Raw genomic sequence first — 20,474 nt, forward strand, 5'->3', positions numbered from 1 at the left:
CGCCTGCTACTTCCACGAAACACATTCACCACGCGGCCAAAACGGATTCCCGGGTGCACTAGATAGTCCCAGGGGAGTTGGAGAGTAGGCGCGCAGCTCCTGCCGAATCACGGGAGCCGTAGTGGCACGCCTGCCAGTGAGAGGCTGTGCACTGTGAGGCACATGTGCTAAAGAAGGCGGTGACTCTTGTACTTACTCCTGCTACCTCCACCAAACACATCACCACGCGGCTAAAATGGATTCCCGCGTGCACTAGATAGTCCCAGGGGAGTTGGGGGCTAGGCGCGCACCTCCTGCAAGTCACGGGAGCCGTGGTGGCACGCCTGCGAGTGAGAGGCTGTGCACTATGAGGCACATGTGGTAAAGAAGGCGGTGAGCCTTGTACTCACGCCTGCCACTTCCACGAAACGCATGACAACGCCACCAAAATCAAATCCCAGGTGCACTAGACCCAAGGGAACCTCGGCAATAGACGCGCAACTCCGGGAAATCACGGGCGACGGAGTGGCATGCGTGAGAGTGAGAGGCTGTGCAAGAGGAAGGGGTCAGCCTTGTACTCACGCCTGCTACTTCCACGAAACACATCACCACGCGAATAAAATGGATTCCCGCGTGCACTAGATAGTCCCAGGGGAGTTGGGGGTTAGGCGCGCACCTCCTGCAAGTCACGGGAGCCGTGGTGGCACGCCTGCGAGTGAGAGGCTGTGCACTATGAGGCACATGTGCTGAAGAAGGCGGTGAGCCCTGTACTCACGCCTGCCACTTCCACGAAACGCATGACAACGCCACCAAAATCAAATCCCAGGTGCACTAGACCCAGGGGAACCTCGGCAATAGACGTGCAACTCCGGAAAATCACGGGCGACGGAGTGGCATGCGTGAGAGTGAGAGGCTGTGCAAGAGGAAGGGGTCAGCCTTGTACTCACCCCTGCTACTTCCACGAAACACATCACCACGCGGCCAACACGGATTCCCGGGTGCACTAGATAGTCCCAGGGGAGTTGGAGAGTAGGCGCGCAGCTCCTGCCAAATCACGGGAGCCGTAGTGGCACGCCTGCCAGTGAGAGGCTGTGCACTGTGAGGCACATGTGCTAAAGAAGGCGGTGACTCTTGTACTTACTCCTGCTACTTCCACCAAACACATCACCACGCGGCCAAAATGGATTCCCGCGTGCACTAGATAGTCCCAGAGGAGTTGGGGGTTAGGCGCGCACCTCCTGCAAGTCACGGGAGCCGTGGTGGCACGCCTGCGAGTGAGGGGCTGTGCACTATGAGGCACATGTGGTAAAGAAGGTGGTGAGCCTTGTACTCACGCCTGCCACTTCAACGAAACGCATGACAACGCCACCAAAATCAAATCCCAGGTGCACTAGACCCAGGGGAACCTCGGCAATAGACGCGCAACTCCGGAAAATCACGGGCGACGGAGTGGCATGCGTGAGAGTGAGAGGCTGTGCAAGAGGAAGGGGTCAGCCTTGTACTCACGCCTGCTACTTCCACGAAACACATTCACCACGCGGCCAAAACGGATTCCCGGGTGCACTAGATAGTCCCAGGGGAGTTGGAGAGTAGGCGCGCAGCTCCTGCCGAATCACGGGAGCCGTAGTGGCACGCCTGCCAGTGAGAGGCTGTGCACTGTGAGGCACATGTGCTAAAGAAGGCGGTGACTCTTGTACTTACTCCTGCTACCTCCACCAAACACATCACCACGCGGCTAAAATGGATTCCCGCGTGCACTAGATAGTCCCAGGGGAGTTGGGGGCTAGGCGCGCACCTCCTGCAAGTCACGGGAGCCGTGGTGGCACGCCTGCGAGTGAGAGGCTGTGCACTATGAGGCACATGTGGTAAAGAAGGCGGTGAGCCTTGTACTCACGCCTGCCACTTCCACGAAACGCATGACAACGCCACCAAAATCAAATCCCAGGTGCACTAGACCCAAGGGAACCTCGGCAATAGACGCGCAACTCCGGGAAATCACGGGCGACGGAGTGGCATGCGTGAGAGTGAGAGGCTGTGCAAGAGGAAGGGGTCAGCCTTGTACTCACGCCTGCTACTTCCACGAAACACATCACCACGCGAATAAAATGGATTCCCGCGTGCACTAGATAGTCCCAGGGGAGTTGGGGGTTAGGCGCGCACCTCCTGCAAGTCACGGGAGCCGTGGTGGCACGCCTGCGAGTGAGAGGCTGTGCACTATGAGGCACATGTGCTGAAGAAGGCGGTGAGCCCTGTACTCACGCCTGCCACTTCCACGAAACGCATGACAACGCCACCAAAATCAAATCCCAGGTGCACTAGACCCAGGGGAACCTCGGCAATAGACGTGCAACTCCGGAAAATCACGGGCGACGGAGTGGCATGCGTGAGAGTGAGAGGCTGTGCAAGAGGAAGGGGTCAGCCTTGTACTCACCCCTGCTACTTCCACGAAACACATCACCACGCGGCCAACACGGATTCCCGGGTGCACTAGATAGTCCCAGGGGAGTTGGAGAGTAGGCGCGCAGCTCCTGCCAAATCACGGGAGCCGTAGTGGCACGCCTGCCAGTGAGAGGCTGTGCACTGTGAGGCACATGTGCTAAAGAAGGCGGTGACTCTTGTACTTACTCCTGCTACTTCCACCAAACACATCACCACGCGGCCAAAATGGATTCCCGCGTGCACTAGATAGTCCCAGAGGAGTTGGGGGTTAGGCGCGCACCTCCTGCAAGTCACGGGAGCCGTGGTGGCACGCCTGCGAGTGAGGGGCTGTGCACTATGAGGCACATGTGGTAAAGAAGGTGGTGAGCCTTGTACTCACGCCTGCCACTTCAACGAAACGCATGACAACGCCACCAAAATCAAATCCCAGGTGCACTAGACCCAGGGGAACCTCGGCAATAGACGCGCAACTCCGGAAAATCACGGGCGACGGAGTGGCATGCGTGAGAGTGAGAGGCTGTGCAAGAGGAAGGGGTCAGCCTTGTACTCACGCCTGCTACTTCCACGAAACACATTCACCACGCGGCCAAAACGGATTCCCGGGTGCACTAGATAGTCCCAGGGGAGTTGGAGAGTAGGCGCGCAGCTTCTGCCGAATCACGGGAGCCGTAGTGGCACGCCTGCCAGTGAGAGGCTGTGCACTGTGAGGCACATGTGCTAAAGAAGGCGGTGACTCTTGTACTTACTCCTGCTACCTCCACCAAACACATCACCACGCGGCTAAAATGGATTCCCGCGTGCACTAGATAGTCCCAGGGGAGTTGGGGGCTAGGCGCGCACCTCCTGCAAGTCACGGGAGCCGTGGTGGCACGCCTGCGAGTGAGAGGCTGTGCACTATGAGGCACATGTGGTAAAGAAGGCGGTGAGCCTTGTACTCACGCCTGCCACTTCCACGAAACGCATGACAACGCCACCAAAATCAAATCCCAGGTGCACTAGACCCAAGGGAACCTCGGCAATAGACGCGCAACTCCGGGAAATCACGGGCGACGGAGTGGCATGCGTGAGAGTGAGAGGCTGTGCAAGAGGAAGGGGTCAGCCTTGTACTCACGCCTGCTACTTCCACGAAACACATCACCACGCGAATAAAATGGATTCCCGCGTGCACTAGATAGTCCCAGGGGAGTTGGGGGTTAGGCGCGCACCTCCTGCAAGTCACGGGAGCCGTGGTGGCACGCCTGCGAGTGAGAGGCTGTGCACTATGAGGCACATGTGCTGAAGAAGGCGGTGAGCCCTGTACTCACGCCTGCCACTTCCACGAAACGCATGACAACGCCACCAAAATCAAATCCCAGGTGCACTAGACCCAGGGGAACCTCGGCAATAGACGTGCAACTCCGGAAAATCACGGGCGACGGAGTGGCATGCGTGAGAGTGAGAGGCTGTGCAAGAGGAAGGGGTCAGCCTTGTACTCACCCCTGCTACTTCCACGAAACACATCACCACGCGGCCAACACGGATTCCCGGGTGCACTAGATAGTCCCAGGGGAGTTGGAGAGTAGGCGCGCAGCTCCTGCCAAATCACGGGAGCCGTAGTGGCACGCCTGCCAGTGAGAGGCTGTGCACTGTGAGGCACATGTGCTAAAGAAGGCGGTGACTCTTGTACTTACTCCTGCTACTTCCACCAAACACATCACCACGCGGCCAAAATGGATTCCCGCGTGCACTAGATAGTCCCAGAGGAGTTGGGGGTTAGGCGCGCACCTCCTGCAAGTCACGGGAGCCGTGGTGGCACGCCTGCGAGTGAGGGGCTGTGCACTATGAGGCACATGTGGTAAAGAAGGTGGTGAGCCTTGTACTCACGCCTGCCACTTCAACGAAACGCATGACAACGCCACCAAAATCAAATCCCAGGTGCACTAGACCCAGGGGAACCTCGGCAATAGACGCGCAACTCCGGAAAATCACGGGCGACGGAGTGGCATGCGTGAGAGTGAGAGGCTGTGCAAGAGGAAGGGGTCAGCCTTGTACTCACGCCTGCTACTTCCACGAAACACATTCACCACGCGGCCAAAACGGATTCCCGGGTGCACTAGATAGTCCCAGGGGAGTTGGAGAGTAGGCGCGCAGCTCCTGCCGAATCACGGGAGCCGTAGTGGCACGCCTGCCAGTGAGAGGCTGTGCACTGTGAGGCACATGTGCTAAAGAAGGCGGTGACTCTTGTACTTACTCCTGCTACCTCCACCAAACACATCACCACGCGGCTAAAATGGATTCCCGCGTGCACTAGATAGTCCCAGGGGAGTTGGGGGCTAGGCGCGCACCTCCTGCAAGTCACGGGAGCCGTGGTGGCACGCCTGCGAGTGAGAGGCTGTGCACTATGAGGCACATGTGGTAAAGAAGGCGGTGAGCCTTGTACTCACGCCTGCCACTTCCACGAAACGCATGACAACGCCACCAAAATCAAATCCCAGGTGCACTAGACCCAAGGGAACCTCGGCAATAGACGCGCAACTCCGGGAAATCACGGGCGACGGAGTGGCATGCGTGAGAGTGAGAGGCTGTGCAAGAGGAAGGGGTCAGCCTTGTACTCACGCCTGCTACTTCCACGAAACACATCACCACGCGAATAAAATGGATTCCCGCGTGCACTAGATAGTCCCAGGGGAGTTGGGGGTTAGGGGCGCACCTCCTGCAAGTCACGGGAGCCGTGGTGGCACGCCTGCGAGTGAGAGGCTGTGCACTATGAGGCACATGTGCTGAAGAAGGCGGTGAGCCCTGTACTCACGCCTGCCACTTCCACGAAACGCATGACAACGCCACCAAAATCAAATCCCAGGTGCACTAGACCCAGGGGAACCTCGGCAATAGACGTGCAACTCCGGAAAATCACGGGCGACGGAGTGGCATGCGTGAGAGTGAGAGGCTGTGCAAGAGGAAGGGGTCAGCCTTGTACTCACCCCTGCTACTTCCACGAAACACATCACCACGCGGCCAACACGGATTCCCGGGTGCACTAGATAGTCCCAGGGGAGTTGGAGAGTAGGCGCGCAGCTCCTGCCAAATCACGGGAGCCGTAGTGGCACGCCTGCCAGTGAGAGGCTGTGCACTGTGAGGCACATGTGCTAAAGAAGGCGGTGACTCTTGTACTTACTCCTGCTACTTCCACCAAACACATCACCACGCGGCCAAAATGGATTCCCGCGTGCACTAGATAGTCCCAGAGGAGTTGGGGGTTAGGCGCGCACCTCCTGCAAGTCACGGGAGCCGTGGTGGCACGCCTGCGAGTGAGGGGCTGTGCACTATGAGGCACATGTGGTAAAGAAGGTGGTGAGCCTTGTACTCACGCCTGCCACTTCAACGAAACGCATGACAACGCCACCAAAATCAAATCCCAGGTGCACTAGACCCAGGGGAACCTCGGCAATAGACGCGCAACTCCGGAAAATCACGGGCGACGGAGTGGCATGCGTGAGAGTGAGAGGCTGTGCAAGAGGAAGGGGTCAGCCTTGTACTCACGCCTGCTACTTCCATGAAACACATTCACCACGCGGCCAAAACGGATTCCCGGGTGCACTAGATAGTCCCAGGGGAGTTGGAGAGTAGGCGCGCAGCTCCTGCCGAATCACGGGAGCCGTAGTGGCACGCCTGCCAGTGAGAGGCTGTGCACTGTGAGGCACATGTGCTAAAGAAGGCGGTGACTCTTGTACTTACTCCTGCTACCTCCACCAAACACATCACCACGCGGCTAAAATGGATTCCCGCGTGCACTAGATAGTCCCAGGGGAGTTGGGGGCTAGGCGCGCACCTCCTGCAAGTCACGGGAGCCGTGGTGGCACGCCTGCGAGTGAGAGGCTGTGCACTATGAGGCACATGTGGTAAAGAAGGCGGTGAGCCTTGTACTCACGCCTGCCACTTCCACGAAACGCATGACAACGCCACCAAAATCAAATCCCAGGTGCACTAGACCCAAGGGAACCTCGGCAATAGACGCGCAACTCCGGGAAATCACGGGCGACGGAGTGGCATGCGTGAGAGTGAGAGGCTGTGCAAGAGGAAGGGGTCAGCCTTGTACTCACGCCTGCTACTTCCACGAAACACATCACCACGCGAATAAAATGGATTCCCGCGTGCACTAGATAGTCCCAGGGGAGTTGGGGGTTAGGCGCGCACCTCCTGCAAGTCACGGGAGCCGTGGTGGCACGCCTGCGAGTGAGAGGCTGTGCACTATGAGGCACATGTGCTGAAGAAGGCGGTGAGCCCTGTACTCACGCCTGCCACTTCCACGAAACGCATGACAACGCCACCAAAATCAAATCCCAGGTGCACTAGACCCAGGGGAACCTCGGCAATAGACGTGCAACTCCGGAAAATCACGGGCGACGGAGTGGCATGCGTGAGAGTGAGAGGCTGTGCAAGAGGAAGGGGTCAGCCTTGTACTCACCCCTGCTACTTCCACGAAACACATCACCACGCGGCCAACACGGATTCCCGGGTGCACTAGATAGTCCCAGGGGAGTTGGAGAGTAGGCGCGCAGCTCCTGCCAAATCACGGGAGCCGTAGTGGCACGCCTGCCAGTGAGAGGCTGTGCACTGTGAGGCACATGTGCTAAAGAAGGCGGTGACTCTTGTACTTACTCCTGCTACTTCCACCAAACACATCACCACGCGGCCAAAATGGATTCCCGCGTGCACTAGATAGTCCCAGAGGAGTTGGGGGTTAGGCGCGCACCTCCTGCAAGTCACGGGAGCCGTGGTGGCACGCCTGCGAGTGAGGGGCTGTGCACTATGAGGCACATGTGGTAAAGAAGGTGGTGAGCCTTGTACTCACGCCTGCCACTTCAACGAAACGCATGACAACGCCACCAAAATCAAATCCCAGGTGCACTAGACCCAGGGGAACCTCGGCAATAGACGCGCAACTCCGGAAAATCACGGGCGACGGAGTGGCATGCGTGAGAGTGAGAGGCTGTGCAAGAGGAAGGGGTCAGCCTTGTACTCACGCCTGCTACTTCCACGAAACACATTCACCACGCGGCCAAAACGGATTCCCGGGTGCACTAGATAGTCCCAGGGGAGTTGGAGAGTAGGCGCGCAGCTCCTGCCGAATCACGGGAGCCGTAGTGGCACGCCTGCCAGTGAGAGGCTGTGCACTGTGAGGCACATGTGCTAAAGAAGGCGGTGACTCTTGTACTTACTCCTGCTACCTCCACCAAACACATCACCACGCGGCTAAAATGGATTCCCGCGTGCACTAGATAGTCCCAGGGGAGTTGGGGGCTAGGCGCCCACCTCCTGCAAGTCACGGGAGCCGTGGTGGCACGCCTGCGAGTGAGAGGCTGTGCACTATGAGGCACATGTGGTAAAGAAGGCGGTGAGCCTTGTACTCACGCCTGCCACTTCCACGAAACGCATGACAACGCCACCAAAATCAAATCCCAGGTGCACTAGACCCAAGGGAACCTCGGCAATAGACGCGCAACTCCGGGAAATCACGGGCGACGGAGTGGCATGCGTGAGAGTGAGAGGCTGTGCAAGAGGAAGGGGTCAGCCTTGTACTCACGCCTGCTACTTCCACGAAACACATCACCACGCGAATAAAATGGATTCCCGCGTGCACTAGATAGTCCCAGGGGAGTTGGGGGTTAGGCGCGCACCTCCTGCAAGTCACGGGAGCCGTGGTGGCACGCCTGCGAGTGAGAGGCTGTGCACTATGAGGCACATGTGCTGAAGAAGGCGGTGAGCCCTGTACTCACGCCTGCCACTTCCACGAAACGCATGACAACGCCACCAAAATCAAATCCCAGGTGCACTAGACCCAGGGGAACCTCGGCAATAGACGTGCAACTCCGGAAAATCACGGGCGACGGAGTGGCATGCGTGAGAGTGAGAGGCTGTGCAAGAGGAAGGGGTCAGCCTTGTACTCACCCCTGCTACTTCCACGAAACACATCACCACGCGGCCAACACGGATTCCCGGGTGCACTAGATAGTCCCAGGGGAGTTGGAGAGTAGGCGCGCAGCTCCTGCCAAATCACGGGAGCCGTAGTGGCACGCCTGCCAGTGAGAGGCTGTGCACTGTGAGGCACATGTGCTAAAGAAGGCGGTGACTCTTGTACTTACTCCTGCTACTTCCACCAAACACATCACCACGCGGCCAAAATGGATTCCCGCGTGCACTAGATAGTCCCAGAAGAGTTGGGGGTTAGGCGCGCACCTCCTGCAAGTCACGGGAGCCGTGGTGGCACGCCTGCGAGTGAGGGGCTGTGCACTATGAGGCACATGTGGTAAAGAAGGTGGTGAGCCTTGTACTCACGCCTGCCACTTCAACGAAACGCATGACAACGCCACCAAAATCAAATCCCAGGTGCACTAGACCCAGGGGAACCTCGGCAATAGACGCGCAACTCCGGAAAATCACGGGCGACGGAGTGGCATGCGTGAGAGTGAGAGGCTGTGCAAGAGGAAGGGGTCAGCCTTGTACTCACGCCTGCTACTTCCACGAAACACATTCACCACGCGGCCAAAACGGATTCCCGGGTGCACTAGATAGTCCCAGGGGAGTTGGAGAGTAGGCGCGCAGCTCCTGCCGAATCACGGGAGCCGTAGTGGCACGCCTGCCAGTGAGAGGCTGTGCACTGTGAGGCACATGTGCTAAAGAAGGCGGTGACTCTTGTACTTACTCCTGCTACCTCCACCAAACACATCACCACGCGGCTAAAATGGATTCCCGCGTGCACTAGATAGTCCCAGGGGAGTTGGGGGCTAGGCGCGCACCTCCTGCAAGTCACGGGAGCCGTGGTGGCACGCCTGCGAGTGAGAGGCTGTGCACTATGAGGCACATGTGGTAAAGAAGGCGGTGAGCCTTGTACTCACGCCTGCCACTTCCACGAAACGCATGACAACGCCACCAAAATCAAATCCCAGGTGCACTAGACCCAAGGGAACCTCGGCAATAGACGCGCAACTCCGGGAAATCACGGGCGACGGAGTGGCATGCGTGAGAGTGAGAGGCTGTGCAAGAGGAAGGGGTCAGCCTTGTACTCACGCATGCTACTTCCACGAAACACATCACCACGCGAATAAAATGGATTCCCGCGTGCACTAGATAGTCCCAGGGGAGTTGGGGGTTAGGCGCGCACCTCCTGCAAGTCACGGGAGCCGTGGTGGCACGCCTGCGAGTGAGAGGCTGTGCACTATGAGGCACATGTGCTGAAGAAGGCGGTGAGCCCTGTACTCACGCCTGCCACTTCCACGAAACGCATGACAACGCCACCAAAATCAAATCCCAGGTGCACTAGACCCAGGGGAACCTCGGCAATAGACGTGCAACTCCGGAAAATCACGGGCGACGGAGTGGCATGCGTGAGAGTGAGAGGCTGTGCAAGAGGAAGGGGTCAGCCTTGTACTCACCCCTGCTACTTCCACGAAACACATCACCACGCGGCCAACACGGATTCCCGGGTGCACTAGATAGTCCCAGGGGAGTTGGAGAGTAGGCGCGCAGCTCCTGCCAAATCACGGGAGCCGTAGTGGCACGCCTGCCAGTGAGAGGCTGTGCACTGTGAGGCACATGTGCTAAAGAAGGCGGTGACTCTTGTACTTACTCCTGCTACTTCCACCAAACACATCACCACGCGGCCAAAATGGATTCCCGCGTGCACTAGATAGTCCCAGAGGAGTTGGGGGTTAGGCGCGCACCTCCTGCAAGTCACGGGAGCCGTGGTGGCACGCCTGCGAGTGAGGGGCTGTGCACTATGAGGCACATGTGGTAAAGAAGGTGGTGAGCCTTGTACTCACGCCTGCCACTTCAACGAAACGCATGACAACGCCACCAAAATCAAATCCCAGGTGCACTAGACCCAGGGGAACCTCGGCAATAGACGCGCAACTCCGGAAAATCACGGGCGACGGAGTGGCATGCGTGAGAGTGAGAGGCTGTGCAAGAGGAAGGGGTCAGCCTTGTACTCACGCCTGCTACTTCCACGAAACACATTCACCACGCGGCCAAAACGGATTCCCGGGTGCACTAGATAGTCCCAGGGGAGTTGGAGAGTAGGCGCGCAGCTCCTGCCGAATCACGGGAGCCGTAGTGGCACGCCTGCCAGTGAGAGGCTGTGCACTGTGAGGCACATGTGCTAAAGAAGGCGGTGACTCTTGTACTTACTCCTGCTACCTCCACCAAACACATCACCACGCGGCTAAAATGGATTCCCGCGTGCACTAGATAGTCCCAGGGGAGTTGGGGGCTAGGCGCGCACCTCCTGCAAGTCACGGGAGCCGTGGTGGCACGCCTGCGAGTGAGAGGCTGTGCACTATGAGGCACATGTGGTAAAGAAGGCGGTGAGCCTTGTACTCACGCCTGCCACTTCCACGAAACGCATGACAACGCCACCAAAATCAAATCCCAGGTGCACTAGACCCAAGGGAACCTCGGCAATAGACGCGCAACTCCGGGAAATCACGGGCGACGGAGTGGCATGCGTGAGAGTGAGAGGCTGTGCAAGAGGAAGGGGTCAGCCTTGTACTCACGCCTGCTACTTCCACGAAACACATCACCACGCGAATAAAATGGATTCCCGCGTGCACTAGATAGTCCCAGGGGAGTTGGGGGTTAGGCGCGCACCTCCTGCAAGTCACGGGAGCCGTGGTGGCACGCCTGCGAGTGAGAGGCTGTGCACTATGAGGCACATGTGCTGAAGAAGGCGGTGAGCCCTGTACTCACGCCTGCCACTTCCACGAAACGCATGACAACGCCACTAAAATCAAATCCCAGGTGCACTAGACCCAGGGGAACCTCGGCAATAGACGTGCAACTCCGGAAAATCACGGGCGACGGAGTGGCATGCGTGAGAGTGAGAGGCTGTGCAAGAGGAAGGGGTCAGCCTTGTACTCACCCCTGCTACTTCCACGAAACACATCACCACGCGGCCAACACGGATTCCCGGGTGCACTAGATAGTCCCAGGGGAGTTGGAGAGTAGGCGCGCAGCTCCTGCCAAATCACGGGAGCCGTAGTGGCACGCCTGCCAGTGAGAGGCTGTGCACTGTGAGGCACATGTGCTAAAGAAGGCGGTGACTCTTGTACTTACTCCTGCTACTTCCACCAAACACATCACCACGCGGCCAAAATGGATTCCCGCGTGCACTAGATAGTCCCAGAGGAGTTGGGGGTTAGGCGCGCACCTCCTGCAAGTCACGGGAGCCGTGGTGGCACGCCTGCGAGTGAGGGGCTGTGCACTATGAGGCACATGTGGTAAAGAAGGTGGTGAGCCTTGTACTCACGCCTGCCACTTCAACGAAACGCATGACAACGCCACCAAAATCAAATCCCAGGTGCACTAGACCCAGGGGAACCTCGGCAATAGACGCGCAACTCCGGAAAATCACGGGCGACGGAGTGGCATGCGTGAGAGTGAGAGGCTGTGCAAGAGGAAGGGGTCAGCCTTGTACTCACGCCTGCTACTTCCACGAAACACATTCACCACGCGGCCAAAACGGATTCCCGGGTGCACTAGATAGTCCCAGGGGAGTTGGAGAGTAGGCGCGCAGCTCCTGCCGAATCACGGGAGCCGTAGTGGCACGCCTGCCAGTGAGAGGCTGTGCACTGTGAGGCACATGTGCTAAAGAAGGCGGTGACTCTTGTACTTACTCCTGCTACCTCCACCAAACACATCACCACGCGGCTAAAATGGATTCCCGCGTGCACTAGATAGTCCCAGGGGAGTTGGGGGCTAGGCGCGCACCTCCTGCAAGTCACGGGAGCCGTGGTGGCACACCTGCGAGTGAGAGGCTGTGCACTATGAGGCACATGTGGTAAAGAAGGCGGTGAGCCTTGTACTCACGCCTGCCACTTCCACGAAACGCATGACAACGCCACCAAAATCAAATCCCAGGTGCACTAGACCCAAGGGAACCTCGGCAATAGACGCGCAACTCCGGGAAATCACGGGCGACGGAGTGGCATGCGTGAGAGTGAGAGGCTGTGCAAGAGGAAGGGGTCAGCCTTGTACTCACGCCTGCTACTTCCACGAAACACATCACCACGCGAATAAAATGGATTCCCGCGTGCACTAGATAGTCCCAGGGGAGTTGGGGGTTAGGCGCGCACCTCCTGCAAGTCACGGGAGCCGTGGTGGCACGCCTGCGAGTGAGAGGCTGTGCACTATGAGGCACATGTGCTGAAGAAGGCGGTGAGCCCTGTACTCACGCCTGCCACTTCCACGAAACGCATGACAACGCCACCAAAATCAAATCCCAGGTGCACTAGACCCAGGGGAACCTCGGCAATAGACGTGCAACTCCGGAAAATCACGGGCGACGGAGTGGCATGCGTGAGAGTGAGAGGCTGTGCAAGAGGAAGGGGTCAGCCTTGTACTCACCCCTGCTACTTCCACGAAACACATCACCACGCGGCCAACACGGATTCCCGGGTGCACTAGATAGTCCCAGGGGAGTTGGAGAGTAGGCGCGCAGCTCCTGCCAAATCACGGGAGCCGTAGTGGCACGCCTGCCAGTGAGAGGCTGTGCACTGTGAGGCACATGTGCTAAAGAAGGCGGTGACTCTTGTACTTACTCCTGCTACTTCCACCAAACACATCACCACGCGGCCAAAATGGATTCCCGCGTGCACTAGATAGTCCCAGAGGAGTTGGGGGTTAGGCGCGCACCTCCTGCAAGTCACGGGAGCCGTGGTGGCACGCCTGCGAGTGAGGGGCTGTGCACTATGAGGCACATGTGGTAAAGAAGGTGGTGAGCCTTGTACTCACGCCTGCCACTTCAACGAAACGCATGACAACGCCACCAAAATCAAATCCCAGGTGCACTAGACCCAGGGGAACCTCGGCAATAGACGCGCAACTCCGGAAAATCACGGGCGACGGAGTGGCATGCGTGAGAGTGAGAGGCTGTGCAAGAGGAAGGGGTCAGCCTTGTACTCACGCCTGCTACTTCCACGAAACACATTCACCACGCGGCCAAAACGGATTCCCGGGTGCACTAGATAGTCCCAGGGGAGTTGGAGAGTAGGCGCGCAGCTCCTGCCGAATCACGGGAGCCGTAGTGGCACGCCTGCCAGTGAGAGGCTGTGCACTGTGAGGCACATGTGCTAAAGAAGGCGGTGACTCTTGTACTTACTCCTGCTACCTCCACCAAACACATCACCACGCGGCTAAAATGGATTCCCGCGTGCACTAGATAGTCCCAGGGGAGTTGGGGGCTAGGCGCGCACCTCCTGCAAGTCACGGGAGCCGTGGTGGCACACCTGCGAGTGAGAGGCTGTGCACTATGAGGCACATGTGGTAAAGAAGGCGGTGAGCCTTGTACTCACGCCTGCCACTTCCACGAAACGCATGACAACGCCACCAAAATCAAATCCCAGGTGCACTAGACCCAAGGGAACCTCGGCAATAGACGCGCAACTCCGGGAAATCACGGGCGACGGAGTGGCATGCGTGAGAGTAAGAGGCTGTGCAAGAGGAAGGGGTCAGCCTTGTACTCACGCCTGCTACTTCCACGAAACACATCACCACGCGAATAAAATGGATTCCCGCGTGCACTAGATAGTCCCAGGGGAGTTGGGGGTTAGGCGCGCACCTCCTGCAAGTCACGGGAGCCGTGGTGGCACGCCTGCGAGTGAGAGGCTGTGCACTATGAGGCACATGTGCTGAAGAAGGCGGTGAGCCCTGTACTCACGCCTGCCACTTCCACGAAACGCATGACAACGCCACCAAAATCAAATCCCAGGTGCACTAGACCCAGGGGAACCTCGGCAATAGACGTGCAACTCCGGAAAATCACGGGCGACGGAGTGGCATGCGTGAGAGTGAGAGGCTGTGCAAGAGGAAGGGGTCAGCCTTGTACTCACCCCTGCTACTTCCACGAAACACATCACCACGCGGCCAACACGGATTCCCGGGTGCACTAGATAGTCCCAGGGGAGTTGGAGAGTAGGCGCGCAGCTCCTGCCAAATCACGGGAGCCGTAGTGGCACGCCTGCCAGTGAGAGGCTGTGCACTGTGAGGCACATGTGCTAAAGAAGGCGGTGACTCTTGTACTTACTCCTGCTACTTCCACCAAACACATCACCACGCGGCCAAAATGGATTCCCGCGTGCACTAGATAGTCCCAGAGGAGTTGGGGGTTAGGCGCGCACCTCCTGCAAGTCACGGGAGCCGTGGTGGCACGCCTGCGAGTGAGGGGCTGTGCACTATGAGGCACATGTGGTAAAGAAGGTGGTGAGCCTTGTACTCACGCCTGCCACTTCAACGAAACGCATGACAACGCCACCAAAATCAAATCCCAGGTGCACTAGACCCAGGGGAACCTCGGCAATAGACGCGCAACTCCGGAAAATCACGGGCGACGGAGTGGCATGCGTGAGAGTGAGAGGCTGTGCAAGAGGAAGGGGTCAGCCTTGTACTCACGCCTGCTACTTCCACGAAACACATTCACCACGCGGCCAAAACGGATTCCCGGGTGCACTAGATAGTCCCAGGGGAGTTGGAGAGTAGGCGCGCAGCTCCTGCCGAATCACGGGAGCCGTAGTGGCACGCCTGCCAGTGAGAGGCTGTGCACTGTGAGGCACATGTGCTAAAGAAGGCGGTGACTCTTGTACTTACTCCTGCTACCTCCACCAAACACATCACCACGCGGCTAAAATGGATTCCCGCGTGCACTAGATAGTCCCAGGGGAGTTGGGGGCTAGGCGCGCACCTCCTGCAAGTCACGGGAGCCGTGGTGGCACGCCTGCGAGTGAGAGGCTGTGCACTATGAGGCACATGTGGTAAAGAAGGCGGTGAGCCTTGTACTCACGCCTGCCACTTCCACGAAACGCATGACAACGCCACCAAAATCAAATCCCAGGTGCACTAGACCCAAGGGAACCTCGGCAATAGACGCGCAACTCCGGGAAATCACGGGCGACGGAGTGGCATGCGTGAGAGTGAGAGGCTGTGCAAGAGGAAGGGGTCAGCCTTGTACTCACGCCTGCTACTTCCACGAAACACATCACCACGCGAATAAAATGGATTCCCGCGTGCACTAGATAGTCCCAGGGGAGTTGGGGGTTAGGCGCGCACCTCCTGCAAGTCACGGGAGCCGTGGTGGCACGCCTGCGAGTGAGAGGCTGTGCACTATGAGGCACATGTGCTGAAGAAGGCGGTGAGCCCTGTACTCACGCCTGCCACTTCCACGAAACGCATGACAACGCCACCAAAATCAAATCCCAGGTGCACTAGACCCAGGGGAACCTCGGCAATAGACGTGCAACTCCGGAAAATCACGGGCGACGGAGTGGCATGCGTGAGAGTGAGAGGCTGTGCAAGAGGAAGGGGTCAGCCTTGTACTCACCCCTGCTACTTCCACGAAACACATCACCACGCGGCCAACACGGATTCCCGGGTGCACTAGATAGTCCCAGGGGAGTTGGAGAGTAGGCGCGCAGCTCCTGCCAAATCACGGGAGCCGTAGTGGCACGCCTGCCAGTGAGAGGCTGTGCACTGTGAGGCACATGTGCTAAAGAAGGCGGTGACTCTTGTACTTACTCCTGCTACTTCCACCAAACACATCACCACGCGGCCAAAATGGATTCCCGCGTGCACTAGATAGTCCCAGAGGAGTTGGGGGTTAGGCGCGCACCTCCTGCAAGTCACGGGAGCCGTGGTGGCACGCCTGCGAGTGAGAGGCTGTGCACTATGAGGCACATGTGGTAAAGAAGGCGGTGAGCCTTGTACTCACGCCTGCCACTTCCACGAAACGCATGACAACGCCACCAAAATCAAATCCCAGGTGCACTAGACCCAAGGGAACCTCGGCAATAGACGCGCAACTCCGGGAAATCACGGGCGACGGAGTGGCATGCGTGAGAGTGAGAGGCTGTGCAAGAGGAAGGGGTCAGCCTTGTACTCACGCCTGCTACTTCCACGAAACACATCACCACGCGAATAAAATGGATTCCCGCGTGCACTAGATAGTCCCAGGGGAGTTGGGGGTTAGGCGCGCACCTCCTGCAAGTCACGGGAGCCGTGGTGGCACGCCTGCGAGTGAGAGGCTGTGCACTATGAGGCACATGTGCTGAAGAAGGCGGTGAGCCCTGTACTCACGCCTGCCACTTCCACGAAACGCATGACAACGCCACCAAAATCAAATCCCAGGTGCACTAGACCCAGGGGAACCTCGGCAATAGACGTGCAACTCCGGAAAATCACGGGCGACGGAGTGGCATGCGTGAGAGTGAGAGGCTGTGCAAGAGGAAGGGGTCAGCCTTGTACTCACCCCTGCTACTTCCACGAAACACATCACCACGCGGCCAACACGGATTCCCGGGTGCACTAGATAGTCCCAGGGGAGTTGGAGAGTAGGCGCGCAGCTCCTGCCAAATCACGGGAGCCGTAGTGGCACGCCTGCCAGTGAGAGGCTGTGCACTGTGAGGCACATGTGCTAAAGAAGGCGGTGACTCTTGTACTTACTCCTGCTACTTCCACCAAACACATCACCACGCGGCCAAAATGGATTCCCGCGTGCACTAGATAGTCCCAGAGGAGTTGGGGGTTAGGCGCGCACCTCCTGCAAGTCACGGGAGCCGTGGTGGCACGCCTGCGAGTGAGGGGCTGTGCACTATGAGGCACATGTGGTAAAGAAGGTGGTGAGCCTTGTACTCACGCCTGCCACTTCAACGAAACGCATGACAACGCCACCAAAATCAAATCCCAGGTGCACTAGACCCAGGGGAACCTCGGCAATAGACGCGCAACTCCGGAAAATCACGGGCGACGGAGTGGCATGCGTGAGAGTGAGAGGCTGTGCAAGAGGAAGGGGTCAGCCTTGTACTCACGCCTGCTACTTCCACGAAACACATTCACCACGCGGCCAAAACGGATTCCCGGGTGCACTAGATAGTCCCAGGGGAGTTGGAGAGTAGGCGCGCAGCTCCTGCCGAATCACGGGAGCCGTAGTGGCACGCCTGCCAGTGAGAGGCTGTGCACTGTGAGGCACATGTGCTAAAGAAGGCGGTGACTCTTGTACTTACTCCTGCTACCTCCACCAAACACATCACCACGCGGCTAAAATGGATTCCCGCGTGCACTAGATAGTCCCAGGGGAGTTGGGGGCTAGGCGCGCACCTCCTGCAAGTCACGGGAGCCGTGGTGGCACGCCTGCGAGTGAGAGGCTGTGCACTATGAGGCACATGTGGTAAAGAAGGCGGTGAGCCTTGTACTCACGCCTGCCACTTCCACGAAACGCATGACAACGCCACCAAAATCAAATCCCAGGTGCACTAGACCCAAGGGAACCTCGGCAATAGACGCGCAACTCCGGGAAATCACGGGCGACGGAGTGGCATGCGTGAGAGTGAGAGGCTGTGCAAGAGGAAGGGGTCAGCCTTGTACTCACGCCTGCTACTTCCACGAAACACATCACCACGCGAATAAAATGGATTCCCGCGTGCACTAGATAGTCCCAGGGGAGTTGGGGGTTAGGCGCGCACCTCCTGCAAGTCACGGGAGCCGTGGTGGCACGCCTGCGAGTGAGAGGCTGTGCACTATGAGGCACATGTGCTGAAGAAGGCGGTGAGCCCTGTACTCACGCCTGCCACTTCCACGAAACGCATGACAACGCCACCAAAATCAAATCCCAGGTGCACTAGACCCAGGGGAACCTCGGCAATAGACGTGCAACTCCGGAAAATCACGGGCGACGGAGTGGCATGCGTGAGAGTGAGAGGCTGTGCAAGAGGAAGGGGTCAGCCTTGTACTCACCCCTGCTACTTCCACGAAACACATCACCACGCGGCCAACACGGATTCCCGGGTGCACTAGATAGTCCCAGGGGAGTTGGAGAGTAGGCGCGCAGCTCCTGCCAAATCACGGGAGCCGTAGTGGCACGCCTGCCAGTGAGAGGCTGTGCACTGTGAGGCACATGTGCTAAAGAAGGCGGTGACTCTTGTACTTACTCCTGCTACTTCCACCAAACACATCACCACGCGGCCAAAATGGATTCCCGCGTGCACTAGATAGTCCCAGAGGAGTTGGGGGTTAGGCGCGCACCTCCTGCAAGTCACGGGAGCCGTGGTGGCACGCCTGCGAGTGAGGGGCTGTGCACTATGAGGCACATGTGGTAAAGAAGGTGGTGAGCCTTGTACTCACGCCTGCCACTTCAACGAAACGCATGACAACGCCACCAAAATCAAATCCCAGGTGCACTAGACCCAGGGGAACCTCGGCAATAGACGCGCAACTCCGGAAAATCACGGGCGACGGAGTGGCATGCGTGAGAGTGAGAGGCTGTGCAAGAGGAAGGGGTCAGCCTTGTACTCACGCCTGCTACTTCCACGAAACACATTCACCACGCGGCCAAAACGGATTCCCGGGTGCACTAGATAGTCCCAGGGGAGTTGGAGAGTAGGCGCGCAGCTCCTGCCGAATCACGGGAGCCGTAGTGGCACGCCTGCCAGTGAGAGGCTGTGCACTGTGAGGCACATGTGCTAAAGAAGGCGGTGACTCTTGTACTTACTCCTGCTACCTCCACCAAACACATCACCACGCGGCTAAAATGGATTCCCGCGTGCACTAGATAGTCCCAGGGGAGTTGGGGGCTAGGCGCGCACCTCCTGCAAGTCACGGGAGCCGTGGTGGCACGCCTGCGAGTGAGAGGCTGTGCACTATGAGGCACATGTGGTAAAGAAGGCGGTGAGCCTTGTACTCACGCCTGCCACTTCCACGAAACGCATGACAACGCCACCAAAATCAAATCCCAGGTGCACTAGACCCAAGGGAACCTCGGCAATAGACGCGCAACTCCGGGAAATCACGGGCGACGGAGTGGCATGCGTGAGAGTGAGAGGCTGTGCAAGAGGAAGGGGTCAGCCTTGTACTCACGCCTGCTACTTCCACGAAACACATCACCACGCGAATAAAATGGATTCCCGCGTGCACTAGATAGTCCCAGGGGAGTTGGGGGTTAGGCGCGCACCTCCTGCAAGTCACGGGAGCCGTGGTGGCACGCCTGCGAGTGAGAGGCTGTGCACTATGAGGCACATGTGCTGAAGAAGGCGGTGAGCCCTGTACTCACGCCTGCCACTTCCACGAAACGCATGACAACGCCACCAAAATCAAATCCCAGGTGCACTAGACCCAGGGGAACCTCGGCAATAGACGTGCAACTCCGGAAAATCACGGGCGACGGAGTGGCATGCGTGAGAGTGAGAGGCTGTGCAAGAGGAAGGGGTCAGCCTTGTACTCACCCCTGCTACTTCCACGAAACACATCACCACGCGGCCAACACGGATTCCCGGGTGCACTAGATAGTCCCAGGGGAGTTGGAGAGTAGGCGCGCAGCTCCTGCCAAATCACGGGAGCCGTAGTGGCACGCCTGCCAGTGAGAGGCTGTGCACTGTGAGGCACATGTGCTAAAGAAGGCGGTGACTCTTGTACTTACTCCTGCTACTTCCACCAAACACATCACCACGCGGCCAAAATGGATTCCCGCGTGCACTAGATAGTCCCAGAGGAGTTGGGGGTTAGGCGCGCACCTCCTGCAAGTCACGGGAGCCGTGGTGGCACGCCTGCGAGTGAGGGGCTGTGCACTATGAGGCACATGTGGTAAAGAAGGTGGTGAGCCTTGTACTCACGCCTGCCACTTCAACGAAACGCATGACAACGCCACCAAAATCAAATCCCAGGTGCACTAGACCCAGGGGAACCTCGGCAATAGACGCGCAACTCCGGAAAATCACGGGCGACGGAGTGGCATGCGTGAGAGTGAGAGGCTGTGCAAGAGGAAGGGGTCAGCCTTGTACTCACGCCTGCTACTTCCACGAAACACATTCACCACGCGGCCAAAACGGATTCCCGGGTGCACTAGATAGTCCCAGGGGAGTTGGAGAGTAGGCGCGCAGCTCCTGCCGAATCACGGGAGCCGTAGTGGCACGCCTGCCAGTGAGAGGCTGTGCACTGTGAGGCACATGTGCTAAAGAAGGCGGTGACTCTTGTACTTACTCCTGCTACCTCCACCAAACACATCACCACGCGGCTAAAATGGATTCCCGCGTGCACTAGAT

The sequence above is a fragment of the Stylophora pistillata genome, chromosome 6 (genome assembly GCF_964205215.1).
Source record: "Stylophora pistillata chromosome 6, jaStyPist1.2, whole genome shotgun sequence".
NCBI classification, from domain to species: domain Eukaryota; kingdom Metazoa; phylum Cnidaria; class Anthozoa; order Scleractinia; family Pocilloporidae; genus Stylophora; species Stylophora pistillata.